Source organism: Sminthopsis crassicaudata, chromosome 1, assembly GCF_048593235.1.
Source record: "Sminthopsis crassicaudata isolate SCR6 chromosome 1, ASM4859323v1, whole genome shotgun sequence".
In the NCBI taxonomy this organism is placed as follows: Eukaryota; Metazoa; Chordata; class Mammalia; order Dasyuromorphia; family Dasyuridae; genus Sminthopsis; species Sminthopsis crassicaudata.
In genome coordinates, this window is record NC_133617.1 from 715,831,890 (window position 1) to 715,850,852 (window position 18,963).

Consider the following 18,963-nt stretch of genomic DNA (forward strand, 5'->3'; position numbering starts at 1 on the left):
TGTTATTTGAGGGCTCAAAGAGGACTCTTTTTACCCATATGTGGATACCAAGACATGAGCCATATTTTAACCACATTAAGAAATTTTTCAGAGGACATCTTGGATGGGAGCAACATAAGGTGATTTTTGGAGGTGTTATCTAAAATATTATAAGTCCATGTAAGTCCATACCTTGGGGGACAGGGCCATGTTTTATCTAAGATAAAGTGTATAAGATAGATATAGAATGATATCTACTAGGGACAGAATGTTAGAATTGGCAAGTTCTAAGAGAGCAACTAGTAAAACACCCCTATTTTATAGTTAATGAAACCAAAGCCTGGACTTATCTATTTTCTTCCCCATTAGATGACCCAGGAAGTATCCTTGGATATATATATAGATATAGATATAGATATATATATATATATATATATGTATATATAGATATATATATGTATATATAGATATAGATATATATAGATATATAGATATATATATGTATATATAGATATAGATATATATAGATATATAGATATAGATATAGATATAAGATAGATAGATAGATAGATAGATAGATAGATAGATAGATAGATATCATTCTATATCTACTAGGGACAGAATGTTAGAATTGGCAAGTTCTAAGAGAGCAACTAGTAAAACACCCCTATTTTATAGTTAATGAAACCAAAGCCTGGACTTATCTATTTTCTTCCCCATTAGATGACCCAGGAAGTATCCTTGGATATATATATAGATATAGATATAGATATAGATATAGATATATGTATATATAGATATATATATATGTATATATAGATATAGATATATATAGATATATAGATATATATATAGATATAGATATAGATATATAGATATAGATATAGATATAAGATAGATAGATAGATAGATAGATAGATAGATAGATAGATAGATAGATAGATAGATAGATTTGACTAGAAATGAGCTGAAAAGGAAGGAAGTTGAAGCCTGCTATATACTAGAGCTTAGGTAATACAGGGGTTTAGGGAAATAGAAGGAGGGAGAGCATTGCCTTCAGGTTTTCAGAGTCAAGTGGGAATCCTTTTTCCAAACAGCAAAGAATGGAAAGATTTTGCCTGTGAAGGAGGTGGGAAATGTAAAGATAGTGGTCTGGGTCTCAGCATTGGAGAGAGTCACATGTCCTCCACTGTAGTCTAGAGTCACCTGAACTCTGTGGGGGATTTCATTCAATGGTAGATCAGTACCTGGGCAGGTGCTGGCCCAGCACTGGTGATAAGAGAAAATTACAGCCCAAACCTCCTCCTCAGTGCTCAGGCCCATATCCCCTTTCATCTTCATGTCTTCTCGGGCCACACCCACAGTACAACCACCTCCATCACCTAGTACTACCTTGATTTCCCAGATTTTTCTTCTGTCTGGTGTATCTCACTGATTTCCTGTCCATGGAGAGGATTAGGCTCCAGCTAACTGTCTGAGGAGCCAGAGTGATACCTCCTGCATTGTTGTCCAGATGAAGCAACAAGTTTTCTGAGAATTTCCCCATCATCTCTGGGAGGACATGCATGTTTTGGTGAAGATGATGGATCCTTTTTGACAGACCAGGAGAAATAGATTCTAGACTGATGTATGTCCCCTTCTCGTACCTATTCTGAGCCATTTTGACATCCATTAGGAGTTCATTTGCTGACTGTTGGCACTTCCCCTCTAAATCCTTTATGTGCACACCCAACTGGACAATCTCTTCAGAGACTTTTTCAATGTAATGATCTCTCTCCTTCCAGATATCTTTTTTTTAGCTCCCCCAGTTTATTTAGGAGAAGGCACTGTTGCCCCTCAAGTATTTGCTGCAGCTTTTCAAATACCTCTTCTTGGTTTCAATATGGGTCAATAACACCTGCAGTTTCTGTTCTTCTTGAGATTTCATGTGCTCCATTTCTTCTTTCTCTTTATACAAGATCCCTAACCTACTTTTTAGTCGTTCCCTGTAGGGTTGAGTGGCTTCATCCAAGAGTACCACAGCATGAGCCTGGTGATTGGAACTCTCCCGGCAGAGTACACAAAGGAATTCCCCCGATCTATATTTTCAAAGTCTCATTCTCCCTAAAGACAAAGTGTACATGAAGTAACAAAATTATTTATTGTCCATAGGAAGTGAAGAAGTTAAAACATTACAATGGCAGAGAGTAGACAAGATTTTCCTGAGTTCTTCCTGGCTTCCCTCAAAATCAACCAAAAATACTTAGAGAATTTTTTTTTAAATTTACTACATCCACAAATTAAAGAAAGACCACATCAATAAATTGGACATGCAAGTAAACAAACAAAAACACTATTAAAATGAATTAAACAAAACATAAAATGAGCAATTAAGCATCAAATTAGAAATAATAAAAATCAAAGGAGATATTAATAAAATTTGAAGTAAGAAAATTTGAATTAATAAATAAAAACATCATCTAATTTTTGTGGAAAAGATAGGCTAATTTTTTTAATTTGATTTTTTTTAAAGAAGAAAACCAAATTACTATTATCAGAAATGAAAGAATGAATTCACCACCACTGAAGAGGAAATTAATGCAAATATTAGGAAGCATTTCACCTAATGATATGCCAATAAATCTGATAAATCAAGAGAATGGATAAAAAAAGGTAACTGAAGAAAATAATTCACTAAAAATTAGAATTGGACAAATAGAACTGAATGACTCAATGAGACACCAAGAATCAATGAAACAAAACCAAAAAATGAAAAAAAATAAAAGAAAATATAAAATACCTCACTGGAAAAATAACTAATTTGGAAAATAGATTAAAGAGAGGCAACTCAAGAAACCAGCTAAAAGCCACAATGAAAAAAACAAAAACAAACACACAAATAAAAAAACTCTGGACAATATCTTTCAAGCAATCTTTAAGGAAAACAGCTTGATATACTAGAAATAGAGGGTAAAATAGTTATTGAAAGAATTCCCTAATCATTGTCTGATAGAGACTCCAAAATGAAAATTCTAAGAAATAGTGTAGCTAAATTCTAGAATTATCATATAGAGGAGAAAATACTGCAAAGAAGAAGAAAGTAACAATTCATATATTGAGGTGCCACAATCAGGATTCATCAGCACAAAACAGCTTTCATTTTAAAGGACTGAAGAGCCTGGAATATGATATTCTAGAGCATAAAAGAACCTGGACTATAACAAAGAATCAACTACCCAGGAAAAATAAGCATTTTCTTTTAGGAGCAAAGATGAACATTCAATGAAATAAGGGATTTTCAATTATTTTTAATGAAAAGACCAAAGCCGAACAGAAAATTTGATTTTCAAATGTATAACTCAACAGAAGTATACGAAGATAAAACGAAGAAAAAAAAATATTTTAAAGTTAAAATTTGTATATCCTTACATGGGAAGAGGATCTGTGTAACCAAGTTAGAACTGTATTTTTGTCAGAGATATACTTAGAGGATGTAGGGAAAAGCTGACTTTAATGTAATGAGATAAAAAAGAAACTAGGGATAGAAAGGATATTGTACTGGGAGAAAAGAAAAGGGGAGGTAAAATGGGGTAAATTACATCACAGAAAGTGGAAAGAAAAAACTATTTTAGCTGAGGGAAAAAATGGAGAAGAATAAACATTATTTAAGCCTTAATATTATCAGATTTGGCTCAAAGAGGAGGGAATATGAGACATGCTTATGTAGCATAGAAACTTTCTCACTCTATAGGAAAGGAGAGTAAGAAAGGGGGAAAGAAAAAGGGGGGAGATAATTGAAAGTTTTGGTTAATTTCATTAGAAAAAGAAAAGACAAAAAAGAAACAAACCAATATCAAAAATGAAAAGAGTGAATTTACCACCAGAGAAGAGGAAGTTAAAGCAATAATTATGAAGTGATTTGCCCAAATGTATGCCAATAAATCTGATAATTTTAGTGAAAGGTATGAATTCTTACAAAAATGTAGATTGACCAAACTAACAGATGAGGGAATGTTATTTAAATAGTTCTATTTAAGAAAAAAAAAAAAAAAAAAAAGAAATTGAACAAACTGTTACTTAACTCCCAAAGAAAAAGTCTTGAGGGGCAAGATGAATTTAAAGGTGAATTTTGCCAAACATTTAAAGAACAATTATTTTGAATGCTATATATATATACTCTTTTGGAAAAGAGTAAAAGAAGGAGTTCTACCAAATTACTTTTGACATGCATATGGTGCTGGTACCTAAACCAGGAAGGGCCAAAACTGAGAAAGAAAATTGTAACCATTTTTCCTAATACATATTGATGAAAAATCTTAAACAAAATACCAATAAATTCCAGCACCAAGAGACAGAAGGAAAAATCTCATGTAAAATAACTGTAAAAATGTAAAATGTTTGGGAATCTACCTGCCAAGACAAAGCTGGAAGCTGTATAAGCACAATTCAAAACACTTTTTATGCAAATGAAGTTATAGCTAAACAAATGAAGTTATATCTAAACAATTGAAAGGATATCAAGTGCTTATGAGCAGATGGAGCTATTATTATACAAATGATAATTCTATCTAAATTAGCATACTTATTCAGTGCCATAGCAATCAAACTGACAAGAAACTATATAGTTGGAAAAAATAACAACAAAATCCATCTGAAAGAACAAAAGCTCAATAATTTTAAGGGAATTAATGGGGAAAATGAAAATAAAGGTAGCCTAGATGTACCAGATCTAAAACAATATTATAAAGCAGAAGATATCAAAATCATTTGGTACCATATAAGAAATAGTGAAGTGTTTAGGTTCACAAGTCACAATAGGCAATGATTATACCAATCTAGTGCTTCATAAACTCAGACTTCAGTTTCTGGGATGAGAACTCACTATTTGCAGAAATTTCTGGGAAAATTAGAAACTAGTATGACAGAAATTAGTCATTGACAACATCCAAAATCATATACCAAGATAAAGAAAAATGGGTTCATTATTTAGACATAAAGGGTGATACTATAAGCAAATTAAGACAACAAGGGATAGTTTAACTCTCAGATCTGTGGAGAAGGAAGGAATTTTTGGTCAAAGAAAAATTAGAGAACATTATGAAAGGCAAAGTAGAAAATTTTATTTGTATTACATTTATTATTTTTAATTTTTTAATTTGCATATTTGTTTTTCTTTTTTTAATGTTCAGATGCAATACAATTCATGATTTACTCTTTTTTATTATTGCTTTTTATTTACAAAAACATATGCATGGGTAATTTTTCAGCATTGACCCTTGCAAAACCTTCTGTTCCAACTTTTCCCCTTTTTCCCCCCATCCTCTCCCTCATATGGCAGGTAGACCAATAAATGTTAAATATGTTAAAGCATACGTTGAATACAATATGTGTATACATATCCATAAAAATATTTTGCTGCACAAGAAGAATCATATTTTGAAATAAGATAAAATTAACCTGAGAAGGAAATAAAAAATTCAGGTGGATAAAAACAGAGGGATTGGAAATGCTATGTAGTGGTTCCCACTCATTTACCAGAGTCCTTTTGATGGGTGTAGCTGGTTCTATTCATTATTAAACAAATGGAAGTGATTTGGTTCATCTCATTGTTGAAGAGAGCCACATCCATCAGAATTGATCATCATATAGTATTGTTGAAGTATATAATGATCTCATGGTCCTACACGTTTCACTCAGCATCAGTTCATCTAAGTCTTTCCAGGCTTTTCTGAAATCTTACTGCTGGTCATTTCTTACAGAACAATAGTATTCCATAAAATTCATATACCACAATTTATTCAGCCATTCGCCAATTCATGGGCATCCATTCAATTTCCAGTTTTTAGCCACTCCAAAAAGGGCTGCCAGAAATATTTTTGCACATACAGGTCCCCTTCCCTTCTTTAATATTTCTTTGAGTCCGATAGTAACACAGTTTGATAACTTTTTGAGTATAGTTTCAAATTGTTCTCCAGAATGGCTGGAAGTATTGACAATTCCACCAACAATGTATCTCAGTCCCCAATTTTGTGCAAACAAAACTAATGCAGTCAAGATTAGAAGGGAAACAGAAAACTGGGAGGCCAATTTAAATCCAATGTTTCTGATAAAGACCTAATTTTTAAAATTCATAGAAAATTGACTCAAATTTATAGAAATATGAGACATTCCCCAGTTGATAAATGGTCAAAGCATATGAACAGAATTTTCAGATGAAGAAATTAAAACTATTTTTAGTCATATAAAAAAGTTCTAAATCACTATTGATCAGACAAATGCAAATTAAGACAACTCTGAGGTACCACTACACACTTCTCAGATTGGCTAAGAAGACAGGAAAAAATAATCATAAATACTGGATGGGATAAGGAAAAACTGGGATATTAATACATTGTTGCTGGATATGGGAACTGATCCAACCATTCTAGACAGTAATTTGCAACTATTGCCAAAGGGTGAAAAGAGAGAAAAAATAGAATAAGTAGTTAATGGAGCTGGGGAATAAAATGGAGGAAAATACAGTTAGTAATATCAATAATGATGAATAAAATGAAGTAAGCTTCTCTGATAAAAGCCTCATTTCTCAAACATTAAAAAAAAACTGAGGGAAATTTATAAAAGACCCATTTCCCAATTGATAAATGATCAAAATATATGAACATTTCCTCTAATTAACACTATAGATATTCATATTTAAAAAAAATTCTCAGAAATGATAACCAGGCTAATTTTAGAAAAGTTTGGAAAAATTAACATGAACTAATACAGACTGGTGAGCAGAACCAAGAGAACATTGTATACATTGTTCACAGTAACAAAATAATTATATGATAATTAACTGTTCTGGACTTGGCTCTTTTTCAAAAATGCAGTGACTCAAGACAATTCTAATTATCTTGGGAAGCAAAATGAATCCACATCTAGAGGGAGAATTATGGAGACTGAATGTGGATAGAAGCATAATGTTTTTACCTTTGCAGTTTGTTAGGATTACAAGGTGATAACTCAGGTTGTCTAGGCAATTCTCTAGCTCAGAATTCACACCTTTGGTATGGGCTTTTAAGGGGAGTTTACACCTTTAGACTTCTGAAAAGGAGTTTACATATTTAAAGGAATTTATACCTTTAAAAGGAGCAAGTTCATTGGCTATAGGAGTCCTCACAAGCCCCTTTGAGTTCTCACTAGCCCAATCTCTTCTAGGATAAAAGAGGGCAGCATTGGGTCTGGAGAGTAGTCTGATTGGGAGATTGAGTTTAGATGGTGGTCTGGAAGGAGAGTCTAGGCTGGGAGAAGAACAAGTCTTCCCGGGAGAACTTCAGGAAAGCTCACGGAGATTCAGAGCCAGGATTCCGGAAGAAGAGGATTCAAGATTCTACCTTCATTCTGGCTGGAGGCTCCAGAAGCTTGCCAAGAAACCTGCTTACAGAGGAAAGGATTTACAAAAAAGAGATCTTCTCCCAGAGAATTATAACTTAGAGACGACAGGACCTTCACAGTAGTTTGCTTTTTTTTTTTTTTTAATCTGATTTTTCTTGCACATATCAAATATAAAAATATATTTAAAATAATTGCACATATTAATCTGCATCAGACTGCTTGCTCTTTTGAAGAGAGGAGAGATAATGGAAGATTTAGAAAAAATTGAAACAAAATTTTGTAAAAATGAATATTGATGACAAATATGAAAATTTGTTTAAAAGGATTTAATATATTTAACCTATGTCAGATTGCTCGGTGTCTTGGAGAGGAGGGAAGTAAGGGAATAAGGGAGAAAAATTTGAAATGCAAAGTTTTACAGAAGTGTATGTTGAAAACTATTTTTACAAGCATTTGGGAAAATAAAATACTATTTTTGGGGGGAAGAATTCATACTTAGAAAAATATTCTAATCCTCTTTTGATTGGAAAAAATGTAATTTAAAGCAATTCTGAGACAATACCTCTTATATATGAGATTGGTTAATAGGACAGAAAAAGAAAATAACAAGTGGTAGAGGGAAAATGAGTATAGGTAAAAATGAAAAATCAATGCATTGTTGGTGGAATTGTGAATTGATTTAACCATTCCAAATGAAAATTTACAACTATGCCAAAGAACTATAAAAACATGCATAGCCTCTGATCTAGGAATACCATTATTAGGCATGTAACCATTCATTAGGTCTGATAAAAACAAAAACAAAACAAAAAAAATCAAAACATCAAAAAACAAAAAGGAGAAAGATATTTATGTACACAAATATTTATAGCAGCTCTTTTCTGGTGGGAAAGAATTGGAAATTGAATTGATGTCCATCAATTGGGATGATTGGACACATCCTGGTATGTGATTATGATGGCATATTATTGTGGTAAAAAAAAAAATAATTAGAAGAATGTCCTTAGAAAAACCTGTACCGTGTAAAAATTAACAGCAACATTTTAGCATGTACAGCTATGAATGAATTAGCTCTTCTGAGGAATATAATGATCAAAGAGAACTCTGAAGAATTTGTGATAAAAATGTGATATGTCCTAAAAGAAATAACTGATAGCATCTGAAAACATTTTTTTATTAATTTTTATAATTATAACATTTTCTTTGACAGTACATATGCATAGGTAATTTTTTTTTACATTATCCCTTGTACTCCTTCTGTTCCAAATTTTTCCCCTTCTGCCCTCCACCCCCTCTCCTAGATGGCAGGCATTCCAATACATATTAAATATCTTAAAGTATATCCTAGGTACAATATATATGTGCAGAACCGAATTTTGTTGTGGTTGTTGTTGCAAAGGAAGGATTGTATTTGCAAGGTAAAAATAATCTGTGAAGAAAAACAAAACAAACAAAAAAAAATGCTCACAGTTTACACTCATTTCCCAGTGTTCCTTTTCTGGATGTAGCTGATTCTGTCCATCATTGATCAATTGGAATTGGATTAGCTCTTCTCTTTGTTGAAGATATCCACTTCCATCAGAATACATCCTCATACAGTATCATTGTTGAAGTGTATAATGATCCCCTAGTTCTGCTCGTTTCACTCAGCATCAGTTGATGTAAGTCTCTCCAAGCCTCTCTGTATTCCTCCTGTTGGTCATTTGTTACAGAACAATAATATTCCATAACATTCATATGCCATAATTTACCCAACCATTCTTCAATTGATGGACATCCATTCATTTTCCAGTTTCTAGCCACTATGAAAAGGGCTGCCACAAACATTTTGGCACATACAAGTCCCTTTCCCTTCTTTAGTATTTCCTTGGGATTAAGCCCAGTAGTAGTACGGCTGGGTCAAAGTGTATGCACATTTGGATAACTTTTTGGGCATAATTCCAGATTGCTCTCCAGAATGGTTGGATTCTTTCACAACTCGATGCATCAGTGTCCCAGTTTTCCCACAGCCCCTCCAACATTCATCATTATTTGTCCCTGTCATCTTAGCCAATCTGACAGGTGTATAATGATATCTCAGAGTTGTCTTAATTTGCATTTCTCTGATCAATAGTGATTTGGAACACTCTTTCATATGAGTGGAATTAGTTTTAATTTCATCATCTGAAAATTGTCTGTTCATATCCTTTGACTATTTATCAATTGGAGAATGGCTTGATTTCTTATAAATTAAAGTCAATTCTCTGTATATTTTGAAGATGAGGCCTTTATCAGAAACTTTAACTATTAAAAAAAAAATTCCCAATTTGTTACTTGCTTTCTAATCTTGTTTGCATTAGTTTTGTTTGTGCAGAAACTTTTTAATTTGGTGTAATCAAAATTTTCTATTTTGTGATCAATAATGGTCTCTAGTTCTCCCTTGGACACAAACTCCTTCCTCCTCCACGAGTCTGAGAGGTAAGCCATCCCATGTTCCTCCAATTTATTTATGATTTCGTTCTTTATGCCTAAATCTTGGACCCATTTTGATCTAATCTTAGTATGTGGTGTTAAATGTGGGTCCATGCCTAGTTTCTGCCATACTAATTTCCAGTTTTCCCAGCAGTTTTTGTCAAATAATGAATTCTTATCCCAAAATTTGGGATCTTTGGGTTTGTCAAACACTAGATTGCTATTTTTATTCACTATCTTGCCCTGTGAACCTAACCTATTCCACTGATCAACTCTATTTCTTAGCCAATACCAAATGGTTTTGGTGACTGTTGCTTTATAATATAGTTCTAGATCGGGTACAGCTAGACCACCTTCATTTAATTTTTTTTTTCATTACTTCCCTTGAAATTCTCGACCTTTTGTTGTTACATATGAATTCTGTTGTTATTTTTTCTAGGTCATTAAAATAGTTTCTTGAGAGTCTGATTGGTATCTGAAAACATATTGAAATATATATTCCCCTTTCTCCTTTTTTATCTTGATGATTTGTGTCTGTGACTATATTTTCTTTCACAACATGACTCCTATATATGACTATACCTTTATAACCTATTTTGAATTACGTGTCTTCTCAGTGAGGAGTTTGGGTAGATTGAAGGGAGAGAATTTGGAACTCAAAGTTTTAAAAACAAATGTTAAGAATTGTTTTTACATGTAACTAGGGGAAAATAAATGGAATTTTAAAAAATGGAAATATGTGGTAGATCTGGGCCTGTCAGTGAATAAGATTGAGTAAGCCAGCTATTATAAATAGAAAGCTGAAGAATTGCTGGCTTTCTCTCTTTTCATCTTTTCAAAGAAACTTTAGGAAACCTGCTCCAAGACAACTCCATTAGAAAAGGTTTTAATAAGGAAGAGGTAGGAGGCAACTTAATAATCTAAAAAGATCAGCAAAGATGTTACCAAGAAATTTTTTTTTTTACTAGTTGACAGGAGAAATACTTTTTCAAGAAAAGAGAAGTCATAGAACTCAAGTAGGTTTTCTTTTGAAAATTACTGACTTTATGATTATTTTTTGCAATTAATTTTAGTAAACTGTATATATGTGAATAGATGGATAGATAAATAGAAATACAGATTATAGATGATGGCATAGATAGATAATTATAGGCTCAAATAGATACACATATATAGGTATTTATGTATATATGTATATCTGTGTGTGTGTGTGTGTGCCTATTGTGAGGGCTTCTAATGCTCAGAAAAGTCAGTTATATGGATCAGTTATGTTTTGCAAGATTATTCATTATTTTTAGAAATAAGTACTTAACAGTCTGAGGCCATCCCTAAAAAGAATTATTGAGAAAGCTACTTAATCGCTCTCAGCCTCAGATGTCTCACTTGTTGCAATGACGACTTTGAACTAAATGACCTCAAAAGTTCCTTAAAGGTGTACAATACTAAGAGGAAATCTAGTTAAGATGAAGCTAACTAAAGAGGGTATCAAAAAGATACGAACAAATAAACAAACAAAAGGATAAAGTATATACTATCTCTCCTTTTTCTTTTCAGTTCTTTTTTAAAATTAAAAACTATATTAAATGCATGTTTTGTGTGTAGAATTGTCTGTCACTTTAGAGATATAAGCCAAAAAAAAAAAAAAAGGCTTGCATCAAAACAAAATGCATGTGGACCTTCCTGATATGAAGATGGCGCAGTGAGTAAGGAATCTTTTGAAATTCTCCCCATTCCCAATCCAAGCAACTAGAAAATGCCTCAGAATTGATTCAGAAGCATTGGAGAAGCTTACTACACTGGTAGGAAAGGTTTGTCTCATTATGGTATAAGGGGAGTAAGTTCCAAGAGCAATAACAATAGTCAGCCTCACAACAGGGGGTCTGCATTAAAGTTTCAAAACCATCAAGACATTTCCCTACAGCAAGGTAGCAGCCTTCTCAAAGGAGCAGTCCATGCAATATAGAAAAGCCTCACTCCAGTGATCCCATTTCTAGCACATTCCAGGAATTGACCACATTGCTCATCAAGTTCAACCCCAGAGCTAGCCAACAGGGAAACATAATCTCTGGGATCTACTAGGAGAGAGAGAAAGAGAGAAAGAGCAAAGGAGAGAGAGAGAGAGAGAGAGAGAGAGAGAGAGAGAGAGAGAGAGAGAGAGAGAGAGAGAGATTAATTCTTTAGGGCCTGCTACCAGAGATACCATATTTCTTTTTTTCTTTTCTTTTTTTTATTAATTTTATTAATTATAAACATTTTTTGACAGTACATACCCATGAGTAATTTTTTTATAAGATTATCCCTTGTATTTATTTTTCCAAATTTCCCCCTCTTTCCCTCTACTCCCTTCCCTAGATGTCAGGCAATCCCATACATATTAAATGTGTTACAATATAACCTAGATACAATATATGTGTGTAAATCCAATTTTCTTGTTGCAGGTTAAGAATTGGATTCCGAAGGTATAAGTAACCTGGGTAGAAAGATAGTAATGCTAACAGTTTACATTCAATTCCCAGTGTTCCTTCTCTGGGTGTAGTTGTTTCTGTCCATCATTGATCAACTGGAAGTGAGTTAGATCTTCTTTATTTGAAGATATCCACTTCCATCAGAATACATCTTCATACAGTATTGTTGTTGAAGTGTATAGTGATCTTCTGGTTCTGCTCATTTCACTCAGCACCAGTTCATGAAAGTCTCTCCAAACCTCTCTGTAGTCATCCTGCTGGTCATTTCTTACAGAGCAATAATATTCTATAACCTTCATATATCATAATTTACCCAAACATTCTCCAATTGATGGACATCCATTCATTTTCCAGTTTCTAGCCATTACGAAAAGAGCTGCCACAAACATTTTGGCACATATAGGTCCCTTTCCCCTCTTTAGTATTTCTTTAGGATATAAGCCTAATAGCAGCACTGCTGGATCAAAGGGTATGCACAGTTTGATAACTTTTTGAGCATAGTTCCAAATTACTCTCCAGAATGGTTGGATTCTTTCACAACTCTAACAACAATGCATCAGTGTCCCAGTTTTCCCACATCCCCTCCAACATTCATCATTATTTGTTCCTGTCATCTTAGCCAATCTAACAGGTGTGTAGAGGTATCTCAGAGTTGTCTTAATTTGCATTTCTCTGATCAGTAGTGATTTGGAACACTCTTTCATATGAATGGATATAGTTTCAATTTCATCATCTGAAAATTGTCTGTTCATATCCTTTGACCATTAATCAATTGGAGAATGGTTTGATTCCTTATAAATTAGGGTCAGTTCTCTATATGTTTTGGAAATGAGGCCTTTATCAGAACCTTTAACTGTAAAAAAAAAATATTCCCAATTTGTTACTTCCCTTCTAATCTTGTTTACATTAGTATTGTTTGTACAGAAACTTTTTAGTTTGATGTAATCAAAATCTTCTATTTTGTGATCAGTAATGATCTCTAGTTCTCCTTTGGTCATAAATTCCTTCCTCCTCCACAGGTCTGAGATGTAGACTATCCTCTGTTCCTCTAATCTATTTATAATCTCATTCTTTATGCCTAAATCATGGACCCATTTTGATCTTATCTTGGTATATGGTGTTAAGTGTGGATCCATATCTGATTTCTGCCATACTAATTTCCAGTTTTCCCAACAGTTTTTTTTTTCAAATAATGAATTTTTGTCCCAAATCTTGGTATCTTTGGGTTTGTCAAACACTAGATTGCTATAATTGTACCCTATTTTTTCCTGTGTACCTAATCTGTTCCAGTGATCAACTAGTCTATATCTTAGCCAGTACCAAATACTTTTGGTGACTGCTGCTTTATAATATAGCTTTAGATTAGGTACAGCTAGACCACCTTCATCTGACTTTTTTATTTATTAATTCTCTTGAAATTCTCGACCTTTTATTCTTCCATATGAATTTTATTGTTATTTTTCCTAGGTCATTAAAATAGTTTCTTGGAGTCTGATTGGTATAGTATTGAATAATTAGATTAGTTTGGGGAGTATTGTCATTATTATAACAATCGCCTGGCCTATCCACCAGCACTGAATGTCTTTCCAATTATTTAAATCTGATTTTACTTTTGTGCAAGTGTTTTATAATTTTGCTCATATAATTCCTGACTTTTCTTTGGTAGATGGATTCCCAAATATTTTATACTCTCAACATTAGTTTGGAATGGAATTTCTCTTTGTATCTCTTGCTGTTGCATTTTGTTGGTGATGTATAAAAATGCTGGGGATTTATGTGGATTTATTTTGTGTCCAGCAACTTTGCTAAAGTTGTGAATTATTTCTAATAACTTTTTGTTAAAATCTCTGGGGTTTTCTAAGTATACCAATCATATCATCTGAAAAGAGTGACAGTTTGATTTCCTCATTACCTACTCTTTTATTCCTTTAATCTCTTTCTTGACTCTTATTGCCGAGGCTAGCATTTCTAATACAGTATTGAATAGTAATGGTGATAGTGGGCAACATTGTTTCACTCCTGATCTTACTGGGAAAGGTTCCAGTTTATCTCCATTACATATTATGCTTTCTGATGTTCTTAAATATATGTTCCTGACTATTTTAAGGAATAGTCCACTTATTCCTATACTCTCAAGCGTTTTTAGTAGGAATAGATGTTGGATTTTATCAAATGCTTTTTCTGCATCTATTGAGATGACCATATGGTTTTTATTAATTTGATTATCAATATGGTCAATTATACTAATAGTTTTCCTAATATTAAACCAGCCCTGTATTCCTGGTATAAATCGTATTTGATCATAGTGTATTATCCTGGGGATGATTTTCTAAAGTCTTTTTGCTAATATCTTATTTAAGATTTTAGCATCAATCTTCATTAAGGAAATTGGTCTATAGTTTTCTTTCTCAGTTTGCAACCTAGCTGGTTTAGGTATCAGTACCATGTCAGTGTCATAAAAGGAGTTTGGTAGGATTCCTTCATCCCCTATTTTTTCAAATAATTTATATAACATTGGGGCTAATTGTTCTTTAAATGTTTGGTGGAATTCACATGTAAATCCATCTGGTCCTGGGCATTTTTTCCTGGGGAGTTGATTAATAACTTGTTCTATTTATTTTTCTGAAATGTGACTATTTAAGCAGTTTACCTCCTCCTCTGTTAATCTTGGAAGCTTATATTTTTGGAGGTAGTCATCCATTTCACTTAAGTTATCAAATTTATTGGCATAAAGTTGGACAAAGTAACTCCTTATTATTTCTCTAATTTCCTCTTCATTGTTGGAAAGTAGAGATACCCTATTTCTAAAGCAACTGAGCAGCAGGACCCTAACTCTGAGGCAGATCAGAATTACAATCCCTCCTCCAGGGTGCACCACCAAAAAGACTGTGTTTACCATAGCAATCCAGCAGCTAAGCTCCAACCCTAGAACAAGCCAGCATCTACACCCCATGCTGAAGGGAAGCCACCAAGGAGGAGGTACTCTCCCCAGAACAAGCCAGAAGATTAAAGTATCCTTCAGAGAAAGCAAGCAACTAAGTCTTTAAGTCCAGGGAAAGTCAATTGTAATACTTAGAGCTCCAGCACAGAAAAAAACTTTGAGACCATACAAGACCAGATTCCAACTCCCATATAAAAATGCCAAGTCACAAAAAAGGCAAAGTATGAGCAAACCACAAAAACAACAAGAAAAGATTGATTATTGAAAGGTACTTTGGTAATAGGAAGGATCAAGTTATAAACTTAGATAAGAACAGTGATCTCAAAATAGCTACACTTGAACCCTAAAAAAAAAAATCAAATTTGGTCTGAGTCCTGAAAATAATTCCCAGGAAACCTTAATTTTTTTATTTTTTTTTCCTTTTTTATTAAAGCTTTTTTTATTTTTTAAAAGATATAAATAGATAATGCTGCAACATTAGCCCTTGCAAAACATTGTATTCCAGTATTTCCCCCACTTCTCCCACTCCCCTAGATGGCAGTAGTCCAATATATGTTAAACATGGTAGAAATATATGTTAAATCCAATAGATGCATACATATTTATATAATATTTTGCTGTATAAGAAAAATAAAGTCAAACCAGAAAAGAAAATGATGAATATAAAATGCAAGCAAACAACAACAGAAAGAGTAAAAATTCTATGTTGTGATGCAAATTCAGTTCCCACAGACCTCTCTCTGGGTATAAATGGCTCTTTTGATCAAAAGACCATTGGAACTGGTTTGAATCATCTCATTGTTGAATAGCCATGCACATCAGAATTGATCATTGTATAACATTGCCATTGCTGTGCACAATGATCTCCTGGTTCTGCTCATTTCACTTAGCAGTAGTTCATGCAAATCTCTCCAGGACTTTCTGAAATCATCCTGCTCAATGTTTCTTATAGAGCAATAATATTCCATAGCATTCATATACCATAACTTATTCAGCCATTCTCAAAATTATTGGTATCCATTCAGTTTCCAGTTTCTTGTTACTGAAAAAGGGCTTCCACAAACATTTTTGCACATATGGGTGCTTTAAGATCTCCTTGGGATATAAGCCCAGTAGTAGCACTGCTCGGTCAAAGGGTATGCACCCATTTTAACCTTACCTTGATATATGATGTTAGGTGTGGGCCAATGCCTAGTTTCTGCCATATTTGTTTCCAATTTTCCAAACAGTTTTTGTCAAATAGTGAATTCTTATCCCAAAAGTTTGGGTCTTTGGATTTGTCAAACACTAGATTAATATGGTCATTGACTATTTTGTCCTGTGAACCTAACCTATTTCACTGATTGACTATTCTCTTTCTTAGCCAGTACCAAATAGTTTTAATGACTGCTGCTTTGTAATATAATTTTAGATCTGGTACAGCTGAGATACCTTCATTTGAATTTGTTATTAATTCCATTGAAATTTTTAACCTTTTTTTCTTCCAGATGAATTTTATTATTTTTTTTTCTAGCTCTGTAAAATAATTTCTTGGGAGTTTGATTGGTATACCACTAAATAAATAGATTAATTTAGCTCATATTATCATTTTTATTATATTTGCTTGACCTATCCAAGAGCATTTGATGTTTTTTTCCAATTATTTGGATCTGATTTTATTTGTGTGGAAAGTAGTTGTTTTCATACAGTTGCTGACTTCCCCTTGGCAGATAAATTCCCAAATACTTTATACTATACCATTGAAAATCATTTTAAATAGAATTTCTCTTTGTATTTCTTGCTATTGGACTTTATTGGGGATGTATAAAAATGCTGATGATTTATATGGATTTATTTTGTATCCTGCAATTTTGCTAAAGTTGTAGATTGTTTCTAATAGTTTTTTAGTTGATTCTCTAGGGTTCTCTATGTATACCATCATATCATCTGCAAAGAGTGATAATGTCATTTCCTCATTACCTACTATAACTCCTTTATTATTATTTTCTTCTCTTATTGCCAAAGCTAGAATTTCTAATCCAATATTGAATAGTAATGGTGATAGTGGGCAACCTTGTTTCACCCCCGATCTTATTGGGAATGGTTCTAGTTCTATCCCCATTACATATGATGCTTGCTGATGGTTTTAAATATATGCTACTGATTATTTTATTTTATTTTATTTTATTTTTGCTACTGATTATTTTAAAGAAAAGTTCATTTATTCTTATACTCTCTAATGTTTTTAATAGAAATGGGTGTTGAATTTTATCAAATGCTTTTTTTTGCATTTATTGAGATAATCATATTTTTTGTTATTTTGGTTATTGATCTAGTCAATTATGCTAATAGTTTTCCTAATATTGAACCAGCCCTGCATTCCTAGAATAAATCCTAATTGATCATGATGTATTATCCTTGGGATGACTTTCTGTAATTTTTTTGCTAATATTTTATTTAAGATTTTTTCATCTATATTCATTAGAGAAATTGGAGTAACTCCAATATTATTGAAGTTAATTGTTAATTTTCTCATTGGAAAAATAACTGACCTAAAAAAAATGATCAGGGAAAGATAATAAGAGAATTATTGCACTACTTGAAAGCCATGAGGAAAAAAGAAAAAAAGAAAATAATCCCAGAAAACACATTTTAAGAAATTATCAAAGAAATTGAGATATTTGGAATTAAAGGTCAAAAGACAAATTGAAAAAAAAAATGTACCAACAACTTCTTGAAAGACATTCCAAATGGAAAACTCCCAGGACCATTGTAGCCAAATTCCAGCACTCCTAAATTAAAAAGAAATTATTCCAAGCATTCAAAAAGAAAAAAAAATATATATATATCATGGAGTTAAAGTCAGGATTTCACAGGATTTGGCAATGTCCACATTAAAGAACCTGAGCAATTAGAATATAATATACTGGATGGCAAAGGAGTTGATTACCACAATCAACAAAACTGAATATGCTTACATTAATAAAATAAAGAAAACAGAACATCAGGGAATTGAGCATGATAATTAAAAAAAAAAAAAAAAAACTTTGAAAAAGAACAAAGTAAAAACACTTAAATGCCAAATTTAAAATCTTGAAAATCATGAGAGATTAATGAAATTAAAAGCATGAAAACTATTGAAACAATAAATAAAACTAATAACTGGTTTTATGGGAAAAACCCAAAAAAATGGAGAATTTGTTGGTTATTTTGATTTATAAAAAGGAAAGAAAAGAAAAAAAATATCAAAAATAAAAGGGCTGAACTTACTAGCAATGAAGAAAAAGTTAAAGCAATAAATTAATCATTTTGAACATTTATGTGCCATAACTTTGATAATCTAAATAAAATGAATATACATAAAATATAAAATACCCAGATTAACAGAAGAAGAAATAAAATATTTAAATGACCCAGTGTAAGAAAAGGAAATTGAACAAGTCGTCAATGAAATTTGTTAAAAAAAAATACCCCAGGACCAGATGGATTCATAAACAAATTCTACCAAACATTTAAAGAAAAATTAATCCCAACAGCACATAAATTATTTGGGGGAAATGGGCAAAGAAAAAATCCTACTAAATTTCTTTTTTGAAACAAATATATAGTACTGATATGAAAAGCAGGGAGAAGCAAAACAAAGAAAATTATAGACCAATTTCCCTAATGAATATTGATATAAAATATTCGAGTAAAATACTAGCAGTGATTACAGCAACATATTACAAGGATCATACATTATGACCAGCTGGGATTTGTATCAGGAAAGTAGGACTGGTTCAATATTAAGAA

At 32.5% G+C, this 18,963-nt stretch overlaps 1 pseudogene; it reads right to left on the bottom strand.

Moving 5' to 3' along the window:
• Positions 1 to 1,035: 1,035 nt before the first annotated feature.
• LOC141551405 (E3 ubiquitin-protein ligase TRIM15 pseudogene) overlaps positions 1,036 to 18,963 on the bottom strand; it is a 177,878-nt pseudogene continuing 159,950 nt past the window's right edge.